This window comes from Myodes glareolus, chromosome 11 (assembly GCF_982192425.1).
Source record: "Myodes glareolus chromosome 11, mMyoGla1.1, whole genome shotgun sequence".
NCBI classification, from domain to species: Eukaryota; Metazoa; Chordata; class Mammalia; order Rodentia; family Cricetidae; genus Myodes; species Myodes glareolus.
The window spans coordinates 27,527,027-27,549,893 of record NC_142036.1 but is presented as its reverse complement, the minus strand read 5'-3'; the positions used below and the strand labels follow the sequence as shown (position 1 = coordinate 27,549,893).

Here is a 22,867-nt window from a genome sequence, read left to right as displayed (position 1 = left end):
GGAATGGAAGTCACACAGCAGAAGCACTGCTACATTGTACCCATGGCAGGAGTGCAGTTACCGTTCAGCTTCCCCACCCCCATCCCTGCTCTTAAAACGGTACCCTCCATATTTAGCCCCCATCAATTAACCTCATGGAGAACCTTCCTGGAAGACAGGACCAGAGGTTGGTTTCTATGGTGATTCTAAATCTAGATTAGTCATCACAGGGAATAATAGCTAAGGGTTGTGTCTGGATCCCCTGATTCAGTTGCTGGGTTCTTGGGACCATTCATTAAAACCAACCTCAGTATAACCTATTTTATCTATCTATCTATCTATCTATCTATCTATCTATCTATCTATCTATCTATCTATCTATCTATATTTTATGTATGAGTGTTCTGCATGTATACCTGCAGGCCAGAAGTGGGCAGCAGATCTTATTATAGATGGCTGGGAGCCACCATGTAGGTGCTGAAAATTAAACTCAGGACCTCTAGAAGAGCAGTCAGTGTTTTTAACCTTTGAGCCAGCTCTCCAGGCCCTTGGCACAACTTTTAAGATCTACATTGTACCCAGTGGCAGTGGTGCACGCCTTTAATACCAGTGCTCAGGAGGCAGAGGCAGGCGAGTTTCTGTGAGATTGAGGCCAGTTTGGTCTACAGAGTGAGTTCCAGAACGGCAGGAGCTATACAAAAAACCTGTGTCTCGAAACAAACAAACAAACAAACACAATCTGCATTTGTTAGGAACATCACTCAAACTCAGCCATCCCCTCCTTCCTGGAAGCCGGGGTTCTTTACATTCAGGCTGACGATCCTGCTTGGCCTTTAATCTTATCAGTCATCAGCCTGTGGCTCCAGAACAGCTGGGGACCACACTGCGTGGTCATTCTGCTCTACCTGTCCACTCCAAGTATGAGCACAGTTCCAAAACGCCTGGGGTAAGCCAAAAGCCGGGGCTTCGATTGAAATTGGCTGACATCTTGTTCTGCCGCTTCCATGGCCCTCGAGTTTATAGTCTAACTATTCACCTCCTCCAAATGATTGAGGCCAGCAAGTAAGACAGGAAAAGTACTTTCTGAGCAAACTAAATACCTTCTAGAGTAAAGATGCTCAATTCATTTTTCTAAACGGTGCAGGGCGTGGAAACTGTAGTGGGATTCACCAGGTCCAAGCACCCAGACACTGTTTGGTGTGAGTATGGCTCTTACTGATCAAATGTTCCCAGGGAACACCTGGAGCCATTATCAATGGGGCAAACAGGGCAGGCAGCAACATATGCCTGGAGGTCTGAGAATCAGATCTTGGGGGAGTTCTGTTGCTTGGTTTTCGTTTCATAATATTTGGGCTCCACTTATGACTAAAGCATGAGTTTCTCTGGTAATAAGTAACTAGCAGCTAAGATTAATCAAGATTAATCACCCAATTTTAATTACCTTTGCCTTGCATGCCACATGTTGCAAGCTAGCCACCAGCACTAACCAGGGCAAGGGACCGTCACTCTTCTAAGAGTTGTGGTGTCTGTGTACTTTACCATCCCCAACACACAAGGCTCTGACCTCCTAACTCACTCTTGTCCTTAAAAGCGACTCCAATAATAAGCATATCACAGAGAACCACCCAGAAACGACTCTTACACCCTGTAACCTGGCCAGCCATTTCTGTTTTCTGAGGCATCAGACTCCATTCTGAACTTGAGTTTCCTTGTTTTTTTTTTTTTTGTTTTTGCTTTCTGGACTCTCTCATTTTTCCATTGTATTCATTCAGAGAGAGAGAGAAAGAGGCGGGGGGGGGGGGGGAGGAAAAAAAACCTCCATAAATGTCATTTTATATTCTAAGCAATTTGCTATAGGCAACTACACCATTACTTTGTACAAATAAATTTACATAAATCATTATTAGAATGTTCTATCTTGGCAACACGATTTGGTTCCCAGAGCACAAATTAAATGCATGCTTAAAGTGGAATATTTTAAAGTTATTTCTATATTGTTTATGAGACAAGATTAGAAATTTCTACCTAATTTGTCTTTTAGAAGGGGAGGTCCTTCTTTTTCTTTGTGCATTTACAAAGCACATGTGTGATTTTCTGGGGGTGGGTTTCTTGAAGCAAGCAATATAAGACATGTAGCTTGTTTTCCAGCTACTGGCCCTTCTGAGTCCATGTGTTTGGTTCTGAACACTGGTTAGGCAGGACCCAGAGAAATGACCACATAGTCTTGCAAATAGACAACATTTTGATCAACAGTATTCTACAGGCTATTTGGTCTGTATTGACTATGGTTAGGTTTTGTTTTTGTTTTTTAGATAGGGTCTCGTGTAGCCCAAGCTGGCTTTGAACTTGCTGTGGAGCCAAGGAGAAGGCCGAGTTTAATGTGAGCTTCAGATTGAACCTAAGACTTCCCACATCAAGCAGGTACTCAGCCAACCAAGCTGCATTCTCCACCCCGACCTACTTTTTCATTTTATTTATTTATCATTAAAAAAATTTTAAAAAACCATGTGTATGTGTATGAACCTGCATGAGTGTCTGTGTATATGTGTGCAGAAGCCAGGAAGCCAGAATAGGATGTCGAGGCAATAGAACTGGAGTTAGAGGCCATTATGAGCCTCCACGTAGGAGCTGTAAACCGAATCCAGGTCCTCGGAACTGGAATTATAGGCCGTTATAAGCCTTCATGTGGGATTTGGGACCTGATTCAGGTCCTGTTCAAGAGTGGTAAGTGCTCTTTTTTGCTTGCTTGCTTTTGTGTGTTTTTTTTTTTTTTCTTCAAGACAGGGTTTCTCTGTGTAGCCCAGGCTCTCCTAGAATTTCTCTGTAGACCAAGCTGGCCTTGAACTCACAGAGATCCACCTGCCTCTGCCTACCAAGTACTAGGATTAAAGGTGTGTACCACTGCCACCCAGTTCTTAACCATGTATTTCTCTAGCGCCAACATAGCTAAACATTTATTATTGTTGTTGCTGTTGTTGTTGCTGCTGCTGCTGTTGCTATCAGTGCATGCATGTGGAGGTGAGGCAAGTGGCTGTACCCATAGCATGCAGCAAGCAGGTGATGGTCACAGAACAACTTTGCAGAGTCAGCTATTTCCTTCCATCCTTCCTTGGGTTCTGGGGGTTGAATTTGGGTCATCGGGCTTACATCATTTGGCAGCAAGTGCTTTTACCCACTAAGCCGTCTCGTAAGCCCCACAGGATGCACTCTTTAATCTTACTATACTACAGCCCTCCCTGGCTCAGCCAGCCAGTAAGATAGGAGCTCACATCTGCACCTTTAACTCCAGTATCATGCAATCAATCCTACCAGTTTGGGAAAAAAAAAAAAAAAAAAACAAAAGCATTGACAAGATGAACCAGCTTCCTAGTTAAGCCAACAACACTTACTTGATTTAAAACCAAATATCTATTTGTTTTAAGATAAAATAGCTCACGTCTAGTGCCAAAGAAAAAGAAAAAAAAAATTCTCAAATGCAAGGTTGGCTTTAAGTTGGTGCCCATGTAGTGGAACATTATAGGACACTCCAGGAAGCCCGGTGCCTTATTTGAAAACCAGAATAATAGTGCATATAGGTTCCTGCGGTGAAATGGCTTCAGTGATGTATTTAGGCTGAACTGACAGTTACAGAGATGCCTGGAAAATCCAACCAGAGTGTGACTGACTCAGTGTCTCTATCTAGACAGTTCCTCTCACCCTCTCTTCCCTACTTGAATCGACTCATTTCATGATCAGCTTTCTCAATGGAGGACGAGTCCTACCTCTCAAATTTTGCAAATGTGCATGTCACACCATTGTCTAGGTCAGGAGATGGCACACTTCTGCAAAAGGTCAGAGGGTAAATATCTTATGGTGTCTGCTCTGCCTGTCCAATCCTTTTCTTTTTTATTGTAGTGGAAAAACTCTCTTCATCATGTAGAGATGAATGAACTGACCTGTGCTCCCAACAAAACCCTGCTTAGAGACACTAACGTGTCAACACGAGCTGGCCTCAAACTAGCTATGTAGAGGAGGATAATCTTAAACTTCTGACCTCCTGCCTCCACAGATGAAAGGCCTGGATAAATCCAGATCCCCCTAGCAGGAAAATAGAGCCAAAAATCTAGCAGAAAGAGAAGAATCAGAAATCTAGGATTAGCCAGTTTCAGGGTTTCAGGAACTAGCTGAAGATACAGGTAGATTGTAATCTTGAGAAACAGGGAGATTCCCCCTAGTAATTATCACCTCCTGGTAATGATCATTGGTATTTTTAGAATAGGAACTAACTGATTATGACCTTGAGAATGATCTTGAGAGGCAGGGAGTTGCCCCCTTGTAATCATCACTGGAATTTTCGGAATTTTCTGTGACACCCTCCCTGCTCCCCCCTTTCGGATTACTGGGCTGTGTGGTTTCTTCCTATAAAAACTACTTCTCCCGGTCACTCGGGGTCAACTGGTTCCCGTCTTGTCGTCTTGTCATTAAACCTCGTGTGATTGCAGCAAGGATGGTCTCTCGTGAGTTTCGGGGGGTGGGGGGTGTCGCGTTATCCCAAGGCTTGAGTGAGAGTCTCCCCAAATCGGAGGTCTTTCACACCCAAGTGCTGGGATTCCCAGCATGGGCTACCATGCTTGCTTGTTATCAATGTTAGGGATGGAACTCAGGGTTTAGTACATGCACACATTCAATTAACGGAGTCACACCCTCCAGTCCTTCATGACATTCTTATAAGGCACAGGGTTTAGCCTGTTTCTATTATCTTTGGAATGATGCAGATTGTGAAAACCTCTCTTAGCTTGTCTAACCTACACCACAGTAAACTTCTTTGGATCATAGCAGGGCAGAGGAAGGTCACTTCCTCTGGTTCAGTGCAGCAGAGAAAGGAACAAAATCTTCTGCTTTTGTCCCTTCTCAGTCCCACTGGCTGGGGATTTTGGCTGTGACTTCAGGGGGTTGGAGCTCCTCATCACCCAGGGCCTGGGTACTTGTGCACCTCAGCAGGTTCAGGGTAACCAGGGCATTTCCTTGGTTGGCAGCTCTTAAGGGCACCCTTAGGAATTCATCAGGGTGGTGAATACACCATGGCTTAATCTGAAAATCAAGAAGCACTGGCAAAGATCTGAACGCGGGTCGTACCTATTGCACAACCCATACATTATCTGGGGCATCTGGCTCGCTATTCCTAGCTGCGGCTCCCATTTTCATTTTGACTTTGAGATTGCCCCTGAACTCAGCATCATCTAAAGATCCCCCCAACCCCGGGGCTGGAGAGATGGTTCAGAGGTTAAGAGCACTGGCTGCTCTTCCAAAGGTCCTGAGTTCAATTCCCAGCAACCACATGGTGGCTCACAACCATCTATAATGAGATCTGGTGCCCTCTTCAGGCCTGCAGGCATACGTGCAGGCAGAATACTGTATACATAGTAAATAAGCAAATCTTTAGGAAAAAAAAAAAGAAAAAAGACTTCCCCCTAGGTGTTATAAGTTCATTTTCTTCTCTTGTATTTCCTATCCCTCAGTCTCACTTCTTAGCTCCAAATGGCACCTCTGATGGTCAGGCGCTGGCCTCATACAGTGTGTCCGCCTCCTCCAGGGTCTCATCAAGCACTTGGGGGATGGAGGGGTAAGTTTTGAGAGAAGAATAGATAATAATGCTCACAGGCAGAGAAGCAGAGAGGCCGCCATGCCAAAGCTGCGCAACAGTGGCCGCGGTCCTGGGAGAGATGATGCCAGACCAGCCCCCTCTGTCACAGGGTGGGGCTTCCCCATGTGGCTCTACTCTAGGATCTCAAGCAACCCAGGCCTTGAGGAGAAGTCTGACTTTGGCTGGGACAGAGGATCAGGGGTGAGACAGCCAGCCCTGCATCAGCTGGGTTCACTGAGGGCTCAGTTCCTTCTCCCTCCCTGCCCAAGTGTTAGGTCACTCTCTTGGCTCGGCCTACCCAAGAGATCCTCAGAGACGAAGCCACCTGAAAGCCCTCTAGGTTCACAAATTCCTCAGTAACTATTTTAACTTCAAACCGGGAAGTCTATGGATTGCCCAAAGCACAGCCCTAGACTTAGTGCCCAGCCCCCTCCCCCACACTGAGCCCCACCACCTGCCATCCTCTCATGATGGAGTCATGAACCGGGCCATCCCAAAAGACCTCTGCGCATAGAAAACAGCCTTGTATTTCTTCACCACCACCCGTCTCAAGAGCACAAAACAGATACTCAATAGTCTCCTCTGGATACAACCAACTGGCGCAGCATCCTCAGGATGACGACAATTATGCAAGGCATTCTGGGAAAGAAGGCAATGCAGTGGCACCAGTTAGGGACTAGTGTGTCTCCATACGGAAATTTCCAGCACTGTTCAGGTGGCTTGGAGGATCTAAGACGCACAGTGGAGTTTTAAATAAAGATGTGAATTAAGATTTTTTTTTTCAATCATCTTAATGCCTAAATTGGATTGACCACATTGTCAGTCTGATCGGCTGCATGAATTGATCATTAAGAGGGTTGGGGGAAGGGTAACAACTAAGGGGGAAACAATCAACTTTGTATTTGCACTTAAATACAGCTTCGGTATTTCATTGATTCCAGGCGCAATCTGTGAAGGTTTGGTGGTTGGGGAAGGGCCACAGGGGAGTGTGATTACCTGAGTCAGAATGGGTCCAGGAAACGGAGGTCAGCATCGCTCCAGAAAGGACAGAGGTGTCTTCATAATCACTAGACGACACTTCTAGAGGCTGCTGGAGGAGAGCAGAAAGGATCCAGGGTTAGGGTAAAGCAGCGGAGGACCCTCACAGACAATGCATGCTCTCTCTGGCCCTCTCCGGCCCGACCCTGAAAACTGACACACTTCAGTGAAAAGCCGGTTACCATAGTGCCTCTCAGGTCTCACGCAGGGAAGGATGGAGTGATTTTGAAACTGCTTCTGGGGACAAGAGGGCCCAGAGATTTGAAAATAGATGTCATTGACATTGTGAGGTTATTTGGTTCACTAGAAGAGCCACCCAGACATTCCTGAGATCATTTTTCTTTGCCATAGCTACTTCTGAAACACTTGTCTAAGTGCAGAGGCCACCGAGAGTTCAAGGCCGTCCTCCATCCACCACATGGACTCAGTGTTTAGGCTGCAAAGTCTCTCTAGTTCCAGGGCTAAGGACTATGTCACTTAACTCACAAGTTAGTGGGTCACAGTTAGTAATGCTGGACAATAGAAAAGTTGGAACACGAGACCGACTGCATAATGATTTCTGCTGGAAGACAATTTTTTGGCATTGGAGGCCTTAAGAATGACAAATCAATAGATTCTCTAAGACAAGAAAGCTCTTATCCTGTTGGGGCTGGTGTGAGTATGTTAGGAAATGGCCGTTACAGCAGTGGCTCTCAAACAGGTCCTTGGAACAGCAGCAGCTGAGGCCTTTGCTAGAAAGGCAGAAATCTTAGCTCTGCTCCAGGTTCCACAGACTTCGACTTCTGGGAGGAGAAGGGCACAGGGCAGGGCTTCCGTGAGCCCTCCAGGGCCTCTGCTCTCAGTCATCCTTCAGTCACACATACAAAAGCACTGATCCAGTCATAAAACAGAACTTTACCCTACTCTATTCCATGCTTCAAACACAATTAAAGGCAGAACATTGAGGAGGGACTGGAGAGGGGGATAGAAGAAAGGGTAGGAGGTTCTTCGAAATACATTACCCACTTGGGAAGGTACGAGCATGATACCCCCAATGTTATTTCTGTTGGTTAGAGGGCTCCGGGGAAGACATCTGTTTCTAGTTGGGGTTAGGACGAAGTCACAGGTTGATCATTAAGACAATGACAATAATAACTGAACCTTACGATTAGAAGGGGGGTGGGTGGCAGGGGATGGTTCAGAGGGCTGATGAGTCGCGTTTGAGTCTGGGGCCCTGAGTTCAGGTTAAGAGCTAGGATCTATGTAAAAAGAAGGAAGCAGCAGTGGGCATCTGTGCTCCCAGCACTCCTACTAAGACATAGGAGCAGGAGAGCAGAACTCTCCAGCAGCTCTTAGGCTGGGGAGACCGTAATGGGCAGCACAGCAGCAGAAACAAGAGAGAGCCTGCCGTAAGGCAGCTGGGTGATGGTATCTCAGGTCTTTAGTCCCAGCACTTGGGAGGCAGAGGCAGGAGGATCTGTTGTGAGTTCGAGGCCAGCCTGGTCTACATGTTGAGTTCCAGGACAGGGCTTTTTGAGGAAAAGCCTGACTCAAAACAAACAAACAAGCAAACAGAGGTGAAAGGCAAGAACCAACTCCAGAAAAATGTTCTCTGACTTATGCACCCGCACACACACCCATGTACACATGTACACCTATACATGCATGCACACAGATACACACACATATCGAATAAATATTTTTTTGAAATATTAGAATCAGGGTGCTGGGTTGTTAGCACAGTGGGTAGAGTACTTGCCTGTGACACTGTGGTTTGATTCCCAGCACTATGTAAAACCAGACATGGCGGTCCACACCTACAGTCCTAGCACTCAAGAAGTCACCATAAGAAGACCAAAATTTTAAGGTCATCCTTAGCTATATATCAAGTTGTAGGCTAGCCTGGAATACATGAGACTCTGTCTCAAAGAAATAAATTAACTAACTAACTAAATAAAAAAACTAGATTGGGACAGGTCAAAGTAAGCAAGGCTCTAACTTGAGTCTTATTTGAGATACAGAGGACCCAGGTTTGGCTGATGTGAGAAACTTGCTGATATGAATGAGTCAAGGTCAATCCCAAATACTGAGGGGTGAGATCAAAGGGGCCATGGCTTCTAACTCCTGTGTAAAGGCTACTCAGTTTATACCCTGCACTTAGAAATCCACGTCCTTTGAGCATGACACTTAAAGATTTCTGTACCTGTTTACTTTTTAGATTTTATTTTTTATATTTGTTATTCTGCATTTTCCACAGGGAAGACTCTCAGCTGCTTCAAGGATTCACAACTCACGGTCTGCCCAGGAGGAAGAACACAGAAGAAAATGTTACAGCAGGCACAGCAATCTGGATGTCACTGCAGCCCTGGGCGGTTTTGCAAAGGGACAAAATATATTAACACACCTCAAAGCCCGGACACTTCCTTGGTTTCAACATTCATTATAAGATATGTCAGATTGACTGTGGTGTGCATATGTCTTCCCAAAAGCAGAAACTATATCCAACCTCTCCAATTGGAGAAATGGGACTTCGATACTGTTCTTGCTTCTAGGACATGGACCTAAGTAGGATGTGTCATGTCTTCATTTCTTGATGTTGGTTATTAATGGTGGGATCTTGACGTCACACCAAGGCTTCCATTGAAATTTCAAAATCAGAATTAACAACATCTTCTCGTCCATTAAAAGTCATCCTTCTAGCCATGCAAATTGCTATGAGCAAGATCTGATCCCCTAAGCCTCACTTTTCATTTTTATATAAAAGAGCAGTAGGAAGGATGTCGTGGCTTACTCTTATAATTCTGGGAGGCCGAGGCAGAAGGATTAGCAGATAAAGCACTTGTCACCCAAGCCTGACAAACTCAATCTTGAGAGTCCACATAAAATAGCCAGCTGTGGTGGCCTAGGCCGATGAGGCCAGCACTCCTGCAGGGAGATGGGAAGGCAGTGAGTCAGCAGCCGGCAGCCAGCTGCAGACACAAGGTGGAAAGAGAGAACTAACTCCCAGGAAGTTGCCCTCTGACCTCTAGATATGTCCTGTGACATACATGTATGCCCAACAAACAAATCTTTTTTTAAAAAGGAAAAAGAGAGACACTGACCTGCCCCGCCTTTGTTGAAATTGAGATAAGAAAACAGAGATTGAGTTGTTGTTGGTGCATAGCACACAATCTCACACAGACACATGGAATTCTACTCTTTATTGAGACCTTGGGTATTAATTAACGATGTGGTATTACACTAGCCTTTGAAAAGATAAAGCTCAAATCTTCCATATGCCCCCAAGACTCTTTAAATGTTTGCAGATATAGCAGATCTGAGGAACAGACTTGGCACCAACCACGCCATTCCCCTTAGAAACATTTCAAGGTAAATTCTTCCCTAGGATTTTTTTTTCCAACTACTGTTATCCCTCTGACCACAGTCAAGTATCCAGTTATCTTTCAGCAGCTCCTGAGAGCATAGCTCAGCCTTCAGCAACACCGACATATACGATGGTGATAATTTATCGCCTCTGCAGTAGTTTGGTCCCAGATGGACCATTTACTAATTTATTTCCATATGTAACTGACAGAGAGATTAATCAGGCTTCCAACTCAGAAACCTGAATTGTGCTCTATTCCCTGAACAGGCTAACTCTGGACAAGAGGAAACTCACGTTTACACAGAGCATTTTCCTTAAAAGCTGTTGATACATACCTGCACACCACACACACACACACACACACACACACACACACACACACACACACGTCCTTCCCAAGGCAGCTCACTCCTGTTCACCTGGAAGCCTGGCTCTTTGCGTCTTATGGGCTTCACAGGGCAGCCAAATCTGATGTAACTACGGGCAGACATGAGCCCAGAAACAAACCAAATGCCACAATCAGTCCCAGTGGCAACCGTGTGTCCCTCCCTATTTGCAAGGTCGGGGTCTCAGATTTCTGATACTGAAAACCTCTTTTTGCCATGACACTGTGTCCAGCTGGTTGGCACAGCAGTGCCCAGCCTCTGGGAAATATGAGTTTTCTTTTTTCCACTCTTTTTAAGGGTCTGAACTTGATCAAATTCTACAGCTGCTGTGTCCTTATGGAGGGGACAGCTAAGGGCTGTTGACTGTCCCCCGTCGGCTCATTTCTGTTGTTTTTAATTTTAACCCAACGACACCAGCCTTCAGCAAAGAGTTGACTAAAGTTATAACTGGATGACAGTGTTTGCAGAGGGAGCCAATCCAGACGCAGAAGACACTCACAGTGCATGATGGGACCCAAAACCACATTTTCAAAGGCTCCACAGACAGAACCTTGTCAGTTGGGCTCTGACGAACTCTGCCGCTGGGGAAAAGCCCCTTAACGCCTTGGCTGAATATTCTTTTCTCTGATTCTGGCATGGTGACACCTACTCATAACCCCAGGACTTGGAGGCAGAGGCAGGAAGATCATCAGGTCAAGGTCAGTCTGGGCAACACAGTGAATCACTACTCCAGCAAAAAAGAAAAAAAAAAAAAAAAGGAGAAGCAGCAAAAAATAATGTTCTCTGCTCTCATAGGAGGAATGTTGTCCTATGAAGGCCTTTTATCTCTATAGTCTTCCGATTTTATGAAAAGAAGAGAAACAACCAGCCACTTGTTACTATGTTTAGCTGGTGCCAAGCAGTAGGGAATTTGTAATTATCTGAACTTGAACAAATGGGTCCAGATGCTTGGTGCTGAGGCTGACGGAGCCTCGGTGTTCAGTATGCTGTCTTTGATCAAAGAACACAGGCACTTGGAGATGGTCTCATGAAGCACGGCTTTAAGTTGGAAGAGCTCAGTTCAACGCAAAAGTTTGAAATACTGATCTGGGCGCTGCAAAACCTGCCAGCGTAGGTTAAGGCAGGGCTGTCAACAGGCTGTAACAGAAGGGCCTGATGCTGGTGGGGTTGAATGCACAATGTCCCCCACAGGTGCATGTGTTTAAACATTTGGTCCCCAGCTGTTGGTGCTCTTAGGAGAAGTTGTAGTACCCTTAGGAGGTGGGGCGTAGATGGAGGTCACAGGGAAGTAAAGGGGAGACTTGAGGTCAGCAGCCCATTCCTGCTTGTAGTCCGCTCATGCTTCCTCTTTCAGGAAGATGTGAGCAGATGAGGGGTCCAAGTAGCACTTTTCACTACCTTGGAACCACCTGCCTTCATGGCTTCCCTGCCACGATGGGCTGGACCTTGTCAATGAGCTGAAATACATTTCTTTTAAGTTCCTTCTTTTTGGGCACCTGGTACCCATGAAGAGAAAAGTAATGCATTCAAAAATCTTTCTAGCCAAGCGGTGGTGGTGCATGCTTTTAATCCCAGCACTCGGGAGGCAGAGGCAGGTGGATCTCTGTGAGTTCAAGGCCAGCCCAGTCTACAAGAGCTAGTTCCAGGACAGGCTCCAAAGTCACAGAGAAACCCTGTCTTTCGGGGTAGGGATTCTTTGACCTTGAACTTCTGATTGTCCTGCCTCCTGAGAACGGTGAGCTGGGGATTACAGGCATGGATCACTATGCCTGGTTTGTGTCTCCACATTTTTATAAAAGAGTTAGAACAAAGTGACATGATTTTTTTTTTTAAATTTCTATACCACAAAAATATTTCCAGGTGATTTAAAAAACAAAGTAACCATGCTGCATGCTAGATGGGCCTGCTCTGCTCCTCCCAAACAAAAACTGAGCTGGTCATCCCAAGTTATTCTCTGCTGAGACTTTGTTTATCAGCAACCTCTGAGTTGCAGTGACTGAACGCAAGGTTTCCAGGACCCCTCATACCCAAAGGCAGAACCTCACGCGACCTTTCAGACCAATGGCATTCGGTCCCTCTGGCAAGTGGTGTCCTGCATCTATCACAAGGAGACGGTTCAAGACCCAGTGTCTGGTAAACCAGCCTCTAGTCAGCTCCCTAGCCAGGTGGTGTGGCAAGCCTCGACTTCAGCGAGAGAGTGTGAGCAGGCAGAAGGCTCCTGCAAGAGCCAACCTGCCTAGGCTGTGGACCACCGTGGAAAAGTTTCCCCAGGAAAGACACAAAGTTCCCTTCCCACTCGGGGTTGCTGAGACTGTCCATGAGCACACACAGATTTGGTACTCATTCCATTCAGGAGCATAAGCCGGTGAGGCCTGTCTCCCTGTTCACTAGGATGCTGCTCATTCCAGGCTTTAAATCCCTAGTTTGTAATTCAAAACCTGTCCCAGCTCTCCACACGCCCAGGTGTTCAGAAGCTTGGAACCCCCCAGAGGTGGTCTCTTAGCATCTATTCAAATAATTACTGAGAGGGCTAACAGGCAGTAGGGGCTGTAGATCATTTCCTGTGAACACAAAAGGAGGAGTCTTATATGGACCCAACACATCACTCTTTTACTTTTTTAAAAAAAGCCCACCTCAGGTCAGAATACTGACCTTCAAATGAATACATTATCTCACATGACCGTCCTGTTTTGCTTTCTCTCCACTGATGCAAGATTAATAAAACTACACTATAAGGTAAATGCGAGTTTAAGCAGAATAACGAGCACGGAGGAAAATATTTTGACATCAAAAATTCAGTATAAATTAGCTATAACGTACTTGAAAGCTCCTGTAACCATAACGTGCACACTGAAATCCATTAACCTAACACCTGGGCTGCTATTCAAAAGTAGGTTTCCGGCGATGTAAATAAATGGCCATTCCAACACTCCTCCTAAATTACCGTACAATTTGGTCGCAAAGTCGCAGGCTCACAAAGTCTCTCTTCTGTGCTTGGCTGCTCTCTAGCCAGCACGGAAGTCATCTCAGGCTACAGTGTGGCAGCATCACGTAAACGCAGAAGCCGGCAAAAGGAACCAAGAAGTAACAGGGAATGTCAAAGGCAAGCCAGGATCATCCAGGGAGGAACCAGGGATATTTTATATAAGCACTCTGCAAAGACAATGGAGCCCCAACCTCCCTTTAACTGCACCTCTAATTAGCCGTCCTGCTCCCCACCTGATCATTTTTATATAAAAGCAATTTCCACAACCAGACATTCAAAGACCTCAGTTGCTATAAACTCAGCAGCTGCTAAAGAACCGTTGTCCGTCGGATCTGCTTACAGACTCAGCTATTTTCAAACAAGCCCGTCACCCTGGCCCTAACGTCACCCTCCCTCCAGAGTATTCGCCTCACTGTCACATCCTTCCCCACCACCCACCCGAGCCATTGCCTTACCTCTGGAACTCACATTTGTTTCCTTGGATGGTGTTTGCCCAAGCAAGGGCAATTGTTTGACTGGGATTCTGCAACTTTCAACTTTGCCGTCGCGCCAAAGGGAGACGCCGTAACCCCCGACACACTGCTCAGCTGAGCTCTACATGGCTGCATCCACCCCTGTATTTTAAATTCTTTTACACTTCCTTAATATAGTGCGTGCCGCCCGTCCGCCGATGCGCTATCAGAAACCTGCAAGCTACTATTTCTGCAACTGTGTCACTGTAGATAGTCTGAAACATGTACGTAGCCGTTGCCATGGCAACAAACACAGCTAGGGTAGAGTGCCACGCTGTGTTAATTCCTTCACCCATGAACCCCAGGGGAATGCTAACATTCATCTTCTTTCTCCTGTCGTCTCACACTGCTTTAATATATTTTTTTCAGTATTATCAAGTGATGTACTAAACACACATGGCACACCTGGAAATGTGGATGGGCTGAAGTGAGCCGTGGTACCAACCCAGCCTGCCGGGTGTCTGCTGAAGGTGGTGCCGCTCTCTGCAGTGGATCCTTTCCCTCACTTCTCCTGGGAGGAAAGGGGAACTTTCTCTTTCTTTTATAGTGACACGGGGGGGGGGGGGGAGTCTCTTGTTTCACCTAAAAAACGGTGACCGAGGGACTGCACTAGAATAGAGATATTACCAGATTTGCCTGGCTGGTCAGTTCGGTGACAGGTGGAGGCAAACCTCACAAACTTTCTTTCCATCTCACCCCACCCCCACCCCCCAGCATCAGGGATTGACCTCCGGGGCCATGTACACACGCAGCAAACACTCTACCCCTGAGCTACATTCCCAGCCCCAAGACCTTGCAAACTTTCTGAAGTAGATTCAAACGAAGAGTGATACTCCTTGACTAAATTTGTACGGACAGGCTCTAAGTCCCATCGTTCTAATTAGGCAAAAGCAGACACTCTTGACAATGACTTCATTAGTTCCAGTGAGTCTTTGTTCCCAAATCCAGGCAAGAAGGGATGAGAGTGACTGACAACATGAGGAGCTGGAACCCTGTCACCCAAACGACAGGCTGGGATGGTCCTGGAATCGGAGAGTTCTCTCATTTGCTTCAGGTTCAGATCCCTGTCCTTATCAATGCTCAGACCCGTGGAGAAAAAGCCAAACACTTTCATTACACCTAGAAGCCAAAATGGACATGGAGCTGCCATCCTATTATTCAAATGGGCCAGTTGCTTTAAATATTGGGGTTATTCTCATCACGGTAGACAAAAATAAGCTGTTGAAAATCTTAATTACATCCTATCCCTTGGGCTAGTTAATAATATTCAATCTAGATGAAAATGGCCACATTTTAGATTTGCATGCTGATGTGCCTCACTTGAATACCATTTCCTCACTAAACAATCAATTGGAGGCTTTAAGAGCGCAGCTCCCTGACCCTGAACTGCCATATTTGAAAGAAACCACTACTTTATCGGCAGGGATTATGGTAAAATGGCCCCATAAAAGATGAGCAAATTTTCCCATTACTTCCCTAAATTGAATCATTCATGGTTGTTTACTATGATAATAATGATCAACTCATCCCTAAGATAAAAAGCAAAGCAGAAAACAGATACATATACACCTTACCAGTTCAGGGAATATGTCACTTTTAAAAAGCAATCTTCAAATGATGTTGGGAAGAAGGGCATGGGGAGACGGCTCATTGAGTAAAAGCACTTTCTACATGAGCCCGGAAACTTGAGTCTGAGCCCCTGAGTGCACAGAGAGAGACAGATGGGACAGCACACATCTGTAAGTGAGACGGGAGGCAGAAAGAGAAAAAAAAAAAAAAAAACAGCCAGACGCTCACAGCCCAGCTGGTCTGGAGGACATGGTGAAATGGCAGAAACAAGAGAAATCTTACCTCCAAACAAAGGAGAAGTCACGAGTCAACAGCATTGTCCTCTGACCTCCATGCAAGTGCTGTCCCTATTCCTCTAACCTCAGCAAGCATCTTTGTCTAGGATACCCTAGGTGACCATGAACTAGTTAGATCTCCTCTGACCTAATCGAATGCTCTCTCTGTGGTCATACAGCCACAAGTGCAGCAACCAGGCCGTTGGTGATGAAAGACTTAGAATACTCTTTATGGGGGAAGAGATACCAAGCGTCAGATGAAATGGTTTGGGGTCACCTGGGGCTGGCGGTTAAGGTTCAACTCTTCTTGGCCCTTACTCACTCATTCTCATCACCTAAAGGTTGGGGAATAAGGCTCAGCTATTGGCTGAGTACAGCACTGCCCCACCTAAGCAAATCAGCTTCTGTCCGCTCTCAACTTCAATCCCCTTCTTTCCCAAGAGTCCCAGTCTCAGAACCAACACCAGTCCTCAGAGAGGGCCTTGGGGGCCCCTGGAACCGTGAAGACAAAGGGAGGGTTGACAATAAGCAACAGCGAAGAATCAGTCAGGCTCCCAAAGGGATGTCATTCTAGGTTTATACTGTGGACCAGTGGCTCTCAACTTTCCTAATGCTACAGCTCCTCATGTATGGTGACCGCCAACCATAAAATTATTTTTGTTGCTACTTCATATCTGTAATTTTGCTACTGTTATGAAGTGTGTTGTAAATATCTGATGTGGGACCCCCCTGTGAAAGAGTTGTTAAGACTCCCCTAAAGGGGTCGCAATCCACAAGCTGCAAACCACTGCTATAGACTATGTCAGAAACTTCTAGTTTTAAAGACTGAGTAATAGTTCCTCATACGGATATACCACAGTTTGCTTACTAGTTCATCTGTCAGTACACATGAGGTTGCTCCCACATTCTCACTATTATGGACCATGTTGGCATGCATATGGCTATGCAAATATCTTCCTCAGACCCTGCTTTCAGTTCTTTGGGATATATAATAGAAATAAAATTGACATAGTAAATCTATTGCTAATTTTTTGAACCATCGCTATCTTATTTTCCATGGCAGCTATACCATCTTATAACCCCCATCAACAATGCATAAGGGCTCTCTAATCTGGTCATGCTCTCACCAGTATTTGACAGTGTCTGTTCTCTGGAGTTGTTTTATTTTGTTCCATTAATAGTAGCTACCCTAATGGAGTTAGGTAGCATTAAGAGTTTTGATTTGCATTTCCCTGTTGGTACCTTTTCACGTGTTTGTTGGCTATTTACCTATCTCAGAAGAACTGCCTACTCATGCACTAGGTCCCTATTTTTATATGTATGTGTTGTGTCTGTGCATACCAAGGCTCACATGTGTAGGTCAGAGGACAGCATGTGGGAGTTATGGGTCTTGGGGAAAGAAACTATGGACCTGGGGCTCGAACTCAATTCATCAGGCTTGCTGGCAGACACCTCTCCCCGTGGGATGATCTCACCAGGCACTAGTCCCGTTTTTGGAATCAGATAATTTGCTGTGGTTGCTGAGTTTGGAGAGCTCTCTATATATTCTGGATATGTCCCTCTCTTCCCATGCTCCGCAGCTTGTCCCCATCCTGTGGGTGACTTCTAACTCGGTTGCTTCTTTCCTATACTCATGGCCACCAGACCCTAAAAGGCCTGTTTTCTTATGAATGGGGTTACTCACTTCCTCTTCCTACATTGCCCTGGGCATCAACTACCAACTGGATTTGGCCATGGCATCTTTATGTGGCAAGTATTCTTCCTAGAAGGTCACAGAGCTGTTTCTGGGTCAGTCAGTCCATGAAGCAGCAGAGTTATGGTTATGGGTAATATTCTGGGAAGAAACGCGCGATACCGGTGGAGACCTGGTGTCTTCCCAGAGATGCCCCAATCTAGGTCAGCCACTGGCTCCTCCATGACAATGGAAAGCACAGAAAAGAATCAGGAGTCAGGCTCTTGAGTCAGCCAGTTACAAAGACGTCTCAGGAGTTGGCTGGATCATGAACCTCTCCACACTGACAGAGACCGAGGTGTGTTCCCAGAATCCATAAAATAGCAAGGTGACTCCTAAGTCCTCCCTTTTACACTATCCTTTTCCCAGGGTTTCTCTCATTCTTCACTGGCTGCCAGGATCTCAGTTGCCCTTGTCATTGCGCAGAGTGGCCTGGCTCTCACGGTACTCTCCTCTTCTGATCCACACCTAATATGCCAGGGGCTGAGAAACCAAATAACGGAGCTGATTAGAATTCTGTCAGAAAAAAAATAAAAAGATGAATCTGGGCCTGAGAAGTGTCTCTGTGCATACGAGTGGGGACTTTTGACTGCTGCCAACGCTAGGTCACTAGCCTAAAGCCAGCTCTTACTATGAAATCAGCCGGCATTTTTTTTTTAAATTTTATTTTTGAGACAGGGCTTCTTGGTGTAGCCTTGGTCGTCCTGGAACTCATTCTATAGGCCAGGCTGGCTTCGAACTTGGAGACTGGTCTTTCTCTGCCTTCCAAGTGCTGGGATTAAAGGCATATGCCACCACTGCCTGGCGAAACTGGGGTGGACTTTTATGCCTTTGGATGGCCTCTATTTTGGATGGTCTGCCAATGACTTTGGTTTGTTTGTTTGTTTGTTTTCCTCCTCTTGTCCCTTTGGCATTTGTAGGCACGCCAGGTTGTTTTCAAATTTCAATTTTTGCTTAAAATTTGAACTAAATTCATTTTTCCCCCGTAGACAACATCAACAACGAAAGCACAACCACTCATATGGAAAGTGGATTTCCAGTGAATTGCTTCCTAGGCAAGCCCAAATGACAGCTGCTTTGGAGGGATCTATTACATCTCGTTTTTATTTTGGGGATTGTGAAAACTGTCACAAAAAGTAAAATTTCGTCCCACGAGGACACGCAGACTCTTCTGTCACACCTTTCCTCTTGTTTGGTGGCAGCACAGGACAGTCACAGCTGCAGTTCTGGTTGCCACGAGGGAGGTCACGTTGCTTCCTGTGGCCATTTCTTTTCAGCACGAAGGCAACTTATGGAGAGGGCCAGGTAGCGAGCCACCGGCAAGCTCACAACACAAACCAACTGTGTCAGTTAGACCACTTGCAGAGCTGTTCCATTTATTAATTTATGGTTTCTGAAGCTTTTATGGATGGGATTGTGTGTGTGTGTGTGCAGATGCATGCGTTCATGGGTGTACAGAGGCACACATGTGTGCAAGCACACAAGTGCATGTGTATGTGTACGTACAGAGATCAGCCTCAGATGTCCTTGCGGCACGGCCCCTATTGACTCTTTGAGCAAAGGTCTCTCGCTGGGATCTAGGGCTCGCTGATTTGGTTAGCCTGGAGGGCTGCCAAGCCTTAGAGATCCCCGTCTCCTCTCTCTAGTGGTGGGAATCCTAAGAGCAGGCCACCATCTCTGTCATTTTACATGGGTGCTGGAGATAAACTCAAGTCGTCATACGTGTGCAGCAAGCACCTTATCAAATAAAATGTCTCCCACAGGTGCCTGGGAGATGTTTTAATAGAGGCCAAATAGTACCAGCTCAAATCACAATGTTTACATGATTACTGCTGGCACATGAGCCCCGCTGGATGGGCAGTCTCAGGGATGTAGGACACTAGGACAATGAAGGTACTGAGGGATTCCTGCGTTGCAAAGGTACTAACCCCCTGGCCATCTCCCATAGCCGCATGGTTACAGGTAGCTTGTGCGGAGCAACCTGGTTCCCATAGTTCCCTCCTGTGTGGCAGGGCTGGTCCTTGATCTCATTAAAAGCAGGATGGAAAGAGAATGTGAACAACTTGCCCCTTCACGGTGTAATCCAGAGGCTGTACCCCTGTCTCCCATGTCCATTCATCAGACAGGAAGGGAAATCTCTTTGGCATTACCGTAGCTGGCCACTTAAAGCTAGTTCTGCTAGTGAAAAGACAAGGCAGAGGCTGCACACAGAGAACAACTGGTAGTAAGTACATCAAGTATGTGCTTCAAAGATAAAATGAGGGCTGGGGACGGAGCTCAGGGGGTGGAATGCTTGCCTAGTGTGCAGAATGCCCTGGGCTGCATCCTCAGCTTTGCGTAAACTAGGCACGGGGGTGCACACCTGCAATCCCAGCACTGGAGAGGTGGAGAAAGGAAGATCAGAAGAATTCAAGCTCCTCTTTGACTACATCGTGAATTCAAGACCAGCTGGGAGCATATGAGAGTCTGTCTCAAAAACAAACAAGCAAATAAAAGTCCACAGAGACAATGAGCACCACATTCAGGAGCATGGTCCCATAGGGCGCAAGGAGCATTGGCAATGGGGGCAGGAGACGGCAGGGATTGTTGGCCGTATTTTCCCATGTTTTACTTTCTAACAACATGTGAGGCAGAGGCTGGAAAGAAGGCTCCAGGTCTAAGCGCACTCACTGCTCTAGCAGAGGACCCTAGGCTTGGTTCCCAGCATCGACGTGGCAGTTCACAACTTTCTGTACCTCCAGTTCTAGGAGATCTGATACACTCTTCTAGCCTCTTCGGGCACTGCGCAAGTGTGTGGTTCACAGAAATATATTCAGGTTCAACACGCACACACAGAAACTAAAAATACATCAACAAAACTATTTGCGGTGAGCATAGCAGCAAGTTGAACTTTGACAAAGTCGCATGGCAGAGACGTGCACGCTCTGCCTCTTCTCTGTCCAAAAGACCACGTTTTAAAATGGAGCGAAATTCCGCACTATCTCAACTGCCCTCCTGCAACTCAACGTATTGCCTAAATGTATTCCATCAACTGGAAACACACATCCTTCTAAGAACTCTGAAATGAGTGCCTCTGATTCCTTAGCAGGTCTTTGTCTTCGGCAGTACCCAAGACTGCTACATGTTACAACAGGCAAAGACTTAGATTCGGAGACACTGTATCGATAATATATGCAAACACACGATCTATGGAGAGGGGACCTGAGGACAGCAAGGCCCCACAAGAGAGCATTCCAAGGTCTAAGAAACCCTCAGAGCTGCCAGTGACCTGATGAAACCCTCCCCAGGTCCAGCCTGCAGTCAAGGTGGCTACATTTACTGTGTCCATGCCTCTGGCCGAGGTCATTCTAAATAGACTCATTCAGGCTCACTTCCTCTGAACCTTAGGAAAATGCATCCGATAAAAGCCTCCTTTTATTCCTTCTAAAATGCTCAGAAATCTACCCAGCATGATGGTTGCTCTTCATTGTCAATTTGACTGGATTTAGAATCACCATGGAAACACACATCTGGGCATATAGCTTCTGAGGGTATTTCCAGAAAGGTTTAACGGAGAAGGGATGACCTACCCCAAGTAAGAGTGGCGCCACTCCACGGGCTGGGGTCCCAGACTGACTAATACTGGGGTCTCAGACCAAATTAAAAGGAGAAAGAAAGCTGAGCACCGGCACCCATCCCTCTGTCTGACTATAGATGTGGTGTGACCAGTTGCTTCACATTCCTGCTGCCACAATTAAACCTGTGCGTGCCCTCCCCAGTATAATGGACTGTACTCTCAAACCATGAGCTGCAATAAAACTTTCTTTCCTTAAGTTACTTTCACAAGGTACTTTGTCAAGAGACAAGGAAAGCAATTAATACAGCCAGCAAGAAACAAAATTAAGCACCCACAAATGAAGCCCAACCTCCAATAGCAAAAAAAAAAAAAAAAAATAGAGTTGTAGCCCTGGAGGTGGTGGCACACACTTTTAATCCCAGCACTCAGGAGGCAGAGGCAGGCAGGATCTCTGAGTTCTAGGCCAGCCTGATCTACAGAGTGAGTTCCAGGACAGCCAGAGTTCCATAGAGAAACCCTGTCTCGAAAAACCCACAAAAGGAAGAAGTTGTATTTCTAGAGCCAAATTTGAGTAGGCTGAGAGGGTGTGGCATGATACCACCCTCTAGGAACACACGGTTGTTCCCTCACCCATCAGCTCAGCCACGGGTCCTGCCCATCAGGGGAGACCACCAAGACAGCCAGTATCCTCTTTCCTTTCATGGCTGGTGTGTGCTGCCCTGGGTCTGCCTTATGGAAATTAGCTAAGAACCCCTCAGTAACACCATCTCCTCAATATTATCAAAATGTAAATGAACCACAATGATTAAAAGGAACGAAAGGAAAGATGGGAAGAAGGAAGGGAGGGAGGGAGGGAGGGAGGGAGGGAGGGAGGGAGGAAGGGAGGAAGGAAGGAAGGAAGGAAGGAAGGAAGGAAGGAAGGAAGGAAGGAAGGGAAAGAAATCCATACAGCCAGTTTCTATCTGAACACAGAACACCATTTCTTTAAAACAACAACATTTATGAACGTTTTCTTCATCTCTCACATTCAGTTAGTATACAGTTGGCATTTTCAAAATGCAAACCTGATGTGGTTTTGGAATTCGTTGAAGCACATTGGAAGACATCTGAGCGGCGGGGCGCTGGAGGGGGCGGGGAGTTCTAGCCATATGCTGCTAGTGCACGGATTTGAATATTTGAAAGGTAATCTAGAAAAGAGATGGCTTCCAGTTCTCCTTATCGACAGCGGTCATTCATAGCAACCACACGTCTTAGCGAACGAGCCACTTCCCCGTGTGTGAGACAATGGCAGGAGGAAGTCAGAGCTTGGCCTTCCATCACAGCCTGGTTAGTTCAAGTGTGCGTCTCACCAGGTCACTGGACAGGTGACAGGGCAGTTCTCTTGGTCACTGCTGAGGGAGGGATAGTGGCTCTGGCCACACTGGGTAGATTCACATAGAAGAGGTTTTGCTCAATCATTTTCAAGTTTGGTGAACACAGAGGAAAAGCTGCAGGACCACTCACAATGGCTGCCTCCAAAAAGACCAGCAATACTGTGAAATCAATCATCTCTCCTATCACGCCCATCGGATTCACTGCTTGCTGCTTTCTGTTTATCTGAACAGCCACAAAGGAAATGAACAGAGCCAAGCCCACGGCAGGGACTCTTCCCCCTGGCTCTGACACTTGTTTGCACCCTGAGAGGGATGGGAGGAACCCCTGAAACAGAGCTAGGACGGTTCCCTGACAGAGCTCATCGGCCTTGTCATTCTGTCCCCGGGCCAGGCTTCTAACTGGGTCATTCCGTCAGAGAACACACAAAAGAATGTGGTCGTGTGAACAGCTAATCTGTTTCCGTGCTTGCAGAGGCCACTGACTCACAGGAGAGC

General features: G+C 46.3%; 1 protein-coding gene across 4 annotated transcripts in view; it reads right to left on the bottom strand.

Annotated features, from left to right (window-relative positions):
- The window catches only part of Foxn3 (forkhead box N3), a 386,273-nt gene that overhangs the window by 271,277 nt on the left and 92,129 nt on the right, over positions 1 to 22,867 (bottom strand). For 3 of the 4 annotated variants that reach the window (XM_085697820.2, XM_085697824.2, XM_085697825.2), the window contains exon 2: positions 6,599 to 6,692. The gene's annotated coding sequence lies outside the window, so the exon portion shown is untranslated. The remainder of the gene's footprint in view (positions 1 to 6,598; positions 6,693 to 22,867) is intronic. The other variant, XM_085697821.2, reaches the window with a different exon arrangement.